The 6,494-nt window shown below is 45.6% G+C and overlaps 1 protein-coding gene across 2 annotated transcripts in view; it reads right to left on the minus strand.

Annotated features, from left to right (window-relative positions):
• Positions 1 to 3,929: 3,929 nt before the first annotated feature.
• LOC120863388 (proton-coupled amino acid transporter 1) overlaps positions 3,930 to 6,494 on the minus strand; it is a 49,654-nt gene continuing 47,089 nt past the window's right edge. For both annotated transcript variants that reach the window (XM_040239552.1, XM_040239554.1), the window contains exon 11: positions 3,930 to 6,494. This exon is cut by the window's right edge and continues 1,847 nt beyond it. The gene's annotated coding sequence lies outside the window, so the exon portion shown is untranslated.

Raw genomic sequence — 6,494 nt, forward strand, 5'->3', positions numbered from 1 at the left:
GGGAGACCTGGCATGCTTCGGTTCATGGGGTCGCAAAGAGTCGGACACAACTGTGCGACTGAACAGAACTGAATAAATACATCTGTCCACACAAGGATCTGGGCATGAATATTCATAGCAGCTTTATTCAGAACATCCAAAACTGGAAGCAGCCCAAATGTCCAACAACTGGAGAATGAATAAACAAACTATGGTTCAACACACAACAGAGTATCATTTTGAAATAAAAACAAACTCTGGACACATGTCACAATGTTAAGTATAAAAAGCATTATGTAAAGTGAAAGAAGCCAGACAGAGGGGACAACACTTAACGTTCCATATACATGACATTCTAGAAAAAGCAAAACTAGAGACAGAAAAGTTAAATGAGTTGTTCCCAAGGGCTAGTGGCATGGGGATGGGACTGATAGCAGAGGGACACAAGAGACCTGGAGGGGCAAAGGAAACATTCTGTATCTTAACTGAAATGGGGCCAGATGTGCCAGGGTCCAGCCCCGGTGGATCCAGGGTAATTTGAAGGTGGGGACGGAGTCGGCATCCTGGAAAAAACTTATTTAATTACAGATATAGAGGGAGATTAGAACAGATGGTGTAGTAGGAATATTAATGGTACCAGATGGGAATTCAGCCAGGAAAACGGGGAGCAAGAAAGAAACGACACAGGGGAATCAGTCTTTCCAGAAACTGATCCGATTTCTTTATTTTTCAGGTTTGTTTATATACCTTTTTGTTATACATAGGGATGAATACAGAGTCACGCAGGGGTCAGCAGACCCGACCCTTATCACAATCAGGTGCTTCATATAAAATTATACAAAGGTCTTATGGGTTTCATCATCTTCTGGCCAGGAGGTCTGCTATTTTATGGCCCTTTTTGATACCAGTCATTTAACCAGAAAACTTATTTTTCCGGGGGTGATTTTTTCTTAAATCAGGCGCCACCCTCCAAATAAAGTTGCATTCCTATAGGGTGAGGGTGTAGTGAGTTACAATCAAGAAAGGAATTTACTTAACCTAAGGTTTAACATGATTAATCTTAAAGGTTAATACTTATTTCTCCTATATGCTAGTTATATTCATTATAAGGGCAGGGAATATGGAGATTTAGCAGCAAACATCAGCCCAACAAATGAAAACCCTTCACCAATGTTCCCTTTAAGATCTATTTTGTCTTAAGATAGTGATAAAGTTACTTTTACATAGCATAGTGATTTATAGTGATTTATAACAAAGTACAGTGATCTATAACAAAGAGAAAATTCATTAACTCAAAAGTCTAGTATTGCTAACATCAAAAAACTACTATATTTCCTTTTCTATATTCCAAATACATTGATTAATATATTCCCAGGTGCCTAAGGATATGGAGGCCTGATGGCAATCATTGACTCATCAATGAAAAAAGCCCTATGCTAATACTCCAAACTCTCTGTGCTGTTTATGGTTGAGAGGTTCTGTCAGCAGAGAGGTTTGACCTGAGACATCCTTGTCACACCCAGGGCAGGGAATTAGCAGTAATTATTGGCACGACAAATGAAGAAAAAACCCTTCACCAATATAGTTCCTAATCGACCCACTAACACTATACTAATGATCTTCTAACTTCTCAAAAGAGTCTGTATTTAGAAAGTTTTAAAACATCCCGTGCCTCTCACAGTTGGGAGGCTGTAAACAATCACATGCGGTCAGATGAGCCTGATCAGGCAGGCCAGAGAACCTTCAGAGTTCGAAAGTTGAAACATTCTTGTCACGCCCAGGAATTTTTATTAACTGGAGCTGCAAGTTAACTCCTTCTCTGAGAGAAATGGTTATGGGGGAGAGCTCCCCGTAAAGTACTCTGGTTTTGGGGGTAGATGCTCGGGAACAGGGGGTTTCCTGAGGCTTGATCACGCCTTTGCGTATGCCAAGCTTCCTTCCTCATGACATTTGCCATGGGCGGGGTTCCTCACGCTGGCTCCCAACACAGATGACTACATGCATTTGCCCAAGCTCATCAAGTTGTGTACTTAAAAAAAAAAAACAGGTGACTTTTATCATATGTAAATTATATCCCTATTTATTCTCCCAAAGGTGGGAGGATATCAGTGGCCAAGGATCTAAAGGGTACTGGCTGAAGACACAGTTTCTTGGCACACATATGCAATGGGCTGGGTCTGAGGAAACCAACCTACTTAGCAAAAAGCCCTAGCTAGATCCAGCGTCCAAATCCAGGTCCTGTCCACTCAGCTTATGTCTGTGTGAGTGCAGTTGGCTGACCTTGAGGGCCTTTGTTACCTGGAAGGAGGGATTATGGCCATTATGTATGGATATGAGCAGGAACAAAAACATGAAGTGAACAGTCTAAGAAGGGCTGAATGCTCTGCCTGAAGCCAGTGAGCAAGACAAGATTATAATGAATGAACACAGAACCAAAAATACAAGTAAAACAGCTTCTCTCCAAATATTGGTTTTCTTCAATTCAGCTAATACTTTATGTTTCATGAGCTCCTCATGCCAGGTACCATGTAGCATTCTCCCTAAGCCTCTCAACAGTCCCTAAGGGTGGCCCTCCCACCTGAGGCTGCAACAAGTAGGGTGAGGCAACCAGCGCCTCAGGAAAGAGCTTGGGTTCCGTAACCACAAGGCTTGTGTAAGCATCCCAACTCCGTCCCTTCCTGGCCGCTGTCCTGGAACAGTCACTGAATGCCTTTGAGCCCCTCAGGTCCAGTAATAACACTGATCACAGAAAACAGTCATCTTTCCCCACCTTTCTCCGTAAGTGTTGTGCCTCAACAGTGCCCCTTGAGGGCTCTGCTTTTAGAGAAGTCTAATCTTGACCCAGACAGTAAAGCGTCTGTCTACAATGCGGGAGACCTGGGTTCAATCCCTGGGTCGGGAAGATCCACTGGAAAAGGAAATGTCAATCCACTCCAGTACTACTGCCTGGAAAAGGAGCCTGATAGGCTACAGTCCATGGGGTCGCAAAGAGTTGGACACGACTGAGCGACCTCACTTACTTAATCTTGTAGCCCACGAAGACTAGTTTTCAAATCGTCTTAGGGGCAGCTTGGATGGCCTTGCTTTTCCTCTTCAGTGTGACAAAAAAGGAAGGGGAATCATCTCTTCCATGTCCTGACATCTATCTCGTCACTTCAAGAAAGGTGGGGGTAATACAAGTATTATCTCTTATATCAGTCAGGGTTCTTCAGAGAAGCAGGACAAGTAAGATGGAGATGTACACACATAAAAACACATGGGAGGTGGTGGGGGGTGGAGAGAGGAGGAGACAGAGAGAGACACAGACAGGCATTGAACTTGTGTGATTGTGCAGGCTGGCAAGTTCAGAATGTACATGGCCAGCTGGTGGCTGGAAACTCTTGGGCAGGAATCAATGCTGTAGTCTTGAGGCAAAATTTTCTCTTTCTCAATGAAACCACCTCCATTACGCTCTTGAGGTCCTTCAGCTGATTGGACGAAGCCCACCCACATTATGGGGATTATCTTTTTATTTAAAAGCAACTGACTGTGGACATTAACCACAACTGCAAAATGCATCCATGGCAACACCTAGATTAGTGTTTAATTGAATAACTGGGTTATTCAATAAAATCACCCAACCACCTTGACACTGGAAACCATCACGCCTGTCCTGGGTGGCCCTCTGACATGCACGGAGGAGGCTAAGAATTCCTACTCAAGCTTTCAAGAGAAGCAGTAGTCGTCTTAGGAAGAGCAGGATTTTCTAACAGAAAAGTAACTACCTGCCTTTCTCAGGGACTCTCCACCCACAGGTGGGTCTGCTCTTCACACTACTCCCCTGGATGAGTTCTGTGACATAAACCAAGAAACATTTTGACCCAAGATCCAGTAAAGGGATCTGAGTGATTGGGGGGGAAAAAAAAGAGAGAGAGAGAGAGAAGAAAACAAAGACACAGACTCCAAGTTCCCAAAAATAAAAAATAAAGCTCATTTATTAAGGAAAAGTTTAACACATGATCCGTGTGCAGAACCCAAAACAAAATCTTCCATGAGTTCCTGCATGATCCACATTTCTCCATGTACCATTCAGAACATACACATCCACAGAGGCACATAACATACACAGGACTGTCTAGTTACCAAGACCTGCTGGATGGCAGTTTTTCATTTTCCTCTTATTCACACATCCACTGACATGGTTTACAACAGAGTCACATAATTTTATTGTTCAGCAAAGTTCAGTACAACAAAACCACTTCCACAGCATCACCTTGATTGAAACAAAAGAACATGGCTGACAGCAGGCAACTTCACCATTACTCCCCACTGCGACTCTGGTAACCGCAGCTCAGCACCATTTATGTCCCCTGGCCAGGGAAAGACCCAGGGGTACAAACGACAGGGAAGAAATGTCACAGGCTGATGCTGTGAGCACAAACAGCTTTGCAACTAGCAGGACTGTCTAAAAGTATTAACCATGATTTCAAGACAAACCGTACCCTTTCCTTTCCTCTTAATGGTCTTGGAGATGCGTAATGTACCTTGGAAAATTAAATTGTAAGGCAGACTTGGAGCCGACTCCTGTACATCAAGTCAAGCCTTTTTAATTTTATTTCCACTGAAGAGAAGCAGCTTTGTGTTCTGAGCTAGGTAGATGCCAGGGCTCACCTGAACATCCAAATAGCCATGAAATAAAACAAACTGATACAGACTCCCTTGGAATGAGTAGTGAATAGAGAGAGCTGTAAACAGACATAAATTGAGATTCTGCACTTCCAAAACACATGAGGTGAACATGTAGTGTTAAACAGAGATGATGTTCTACAATTTAGGAAGGAAGAGATTTGAGGGAAAAAAGCCAGGCAGGAGAACAAGGAGGGCGAAAAGATTTTCCTAACATACCTGTTTGGAGATCATTACTTTAAGGCAACTGCAAAGTTTGCCTTTCGTGGGGGTAGAGGGTAAACGGTGAGCATTATCAGCCAGTGAATCTGACTGGAGAGGTGAGTGACAGAGTCGTCAAGCTGCAGGTTCTAGGCTAAGACACACCACACAGTCACATCCGTCTGGCCAGGGTCTGTGCACATGAAGGGCTCTTAGCAGCACAACATAAATATAAATAATGCCACTTGTGAATGGTACAACTTCTAGAAAAAGTGACTAGAGGATGCCAGGTCACGCTGTTCCCAGCAAGAACCTGCATTTAAGGAGAGGTATACTGCCCGCAGGGAGTTGGAAACCTGCTCCTGATAGTGGCATCTGCAGGAGGGAACAAGGGACTCTGAGAAGCTACCTCTGGGCTGACGGAACCTGGGGCCGCCCTGGGGAGGCTGGAGAAGGACACAGAGTGGAAGAGCATTGGGCCGGAAAGCCCTATCGTTTACCTTTGGTCAGAAAGATGTGGCCTCACATCCCTGCAAGCCTTTGGTCTTTTGTTCCCTGATTGGTCTCCAACTTATGCTGGGGCTTCTTCACCAGAGACTAAGGCAGGGCCCAGGGAGAGGCTGCGAAGGAAGCAGGGAAGGAGCCCTGATCCCCATGGGCAGCAGAGGAGTAAGCTTCCCTGAGCTGGATTGCCAGCTACTTCTGTAAAAGAAAGGGCTTCCTCCACTACAACCATCTGGCCAACCCTTTACTCAACAATTGATTGCTGTGCAGCTGCACAAGCGGGAAGGTCCCCATGGCATCCACCTTGCCTGGGTCTCCTGAAGTAGCCATGTGATCAGGCTGCCCGAGAAGAAAAAGCACAGGAAACAACTGAACAGGACTAAGGCCAGGCCAAACTAGTTTCCTGAAGCCCCAAGGCTGCAGCGGTCTCTCCTACATACCAGATTCCCTGGGCAGGGGCCCTGAAGCAATAGACCTGGGGCCAGAAGACCTCAGGATCGTGCTGTCCAGTCATCAGGTCCCAGCATCCCAGGCCAGGTCTCAAAAGCCACCTGGACAGGACTGCCTCTAGCAGTGTCCTGAGCACACAGAAGCCTCCACCATGGAAGCTGTGGGTGGGACACATGTCTGAGCCCCTAATACTGGCCTGCGCCTTCTCACTGGAAACAAGACTCAGGACTGCTCTGGAAAGACTGCTAGAGCCTGGGCTTGCAAACGGGAGCTAAAGGTTCTTGAAGTTACACTTTGGTAACCAGAAGTTACTTAGAAAGCTTGCGGCTCCAGAGGGCAGGGCCACTGCCACCTCCAGCTAGAACCCTGGTCACGTGAGCACCTGTGAGTGACTACCAAAGAGCCGAAAGAATGGGGGAAAGTGTTCACTTTCCTAAGGGAGACCAGATCACCACTGACTGCATCTTCCTAAGTGAACAAGTGATTAGGTAAGTCAGGTGTCACTGAATGAGAGTCTGGCTTTGGAACAGAAAAGAAAGAAAAAAGCTGGGGCTGTGAGGGTGGGTCCCGGCCCCCAGGAGCTTTGGTGAAACACAAAAAGTAAACCCCTGATAAAGGAGTGCTGTTCTCCCCACTTTCAGGTAAGAGGCTGGCAGGGGTGGACGACAGCACGACCCTGTTACCTACACAGGAGC

Source organism: Oryx dammah, unplaced genomic scaffold (assembly GCF_014754425.2).
Source record: "Oryx dammah isolate SB20612 unplaced genomic scaffold, SCBI_Odam_1.1 HiC_scaffold_5, whole genome shotgun sequence".
Classification (NCBI taxonomy): domain Eukaryota; kingdom Metazoa; phylum Chordata; class Mammalia; order Artiodactyla; family Bovidae; genus Oryx; species Oryx dammah.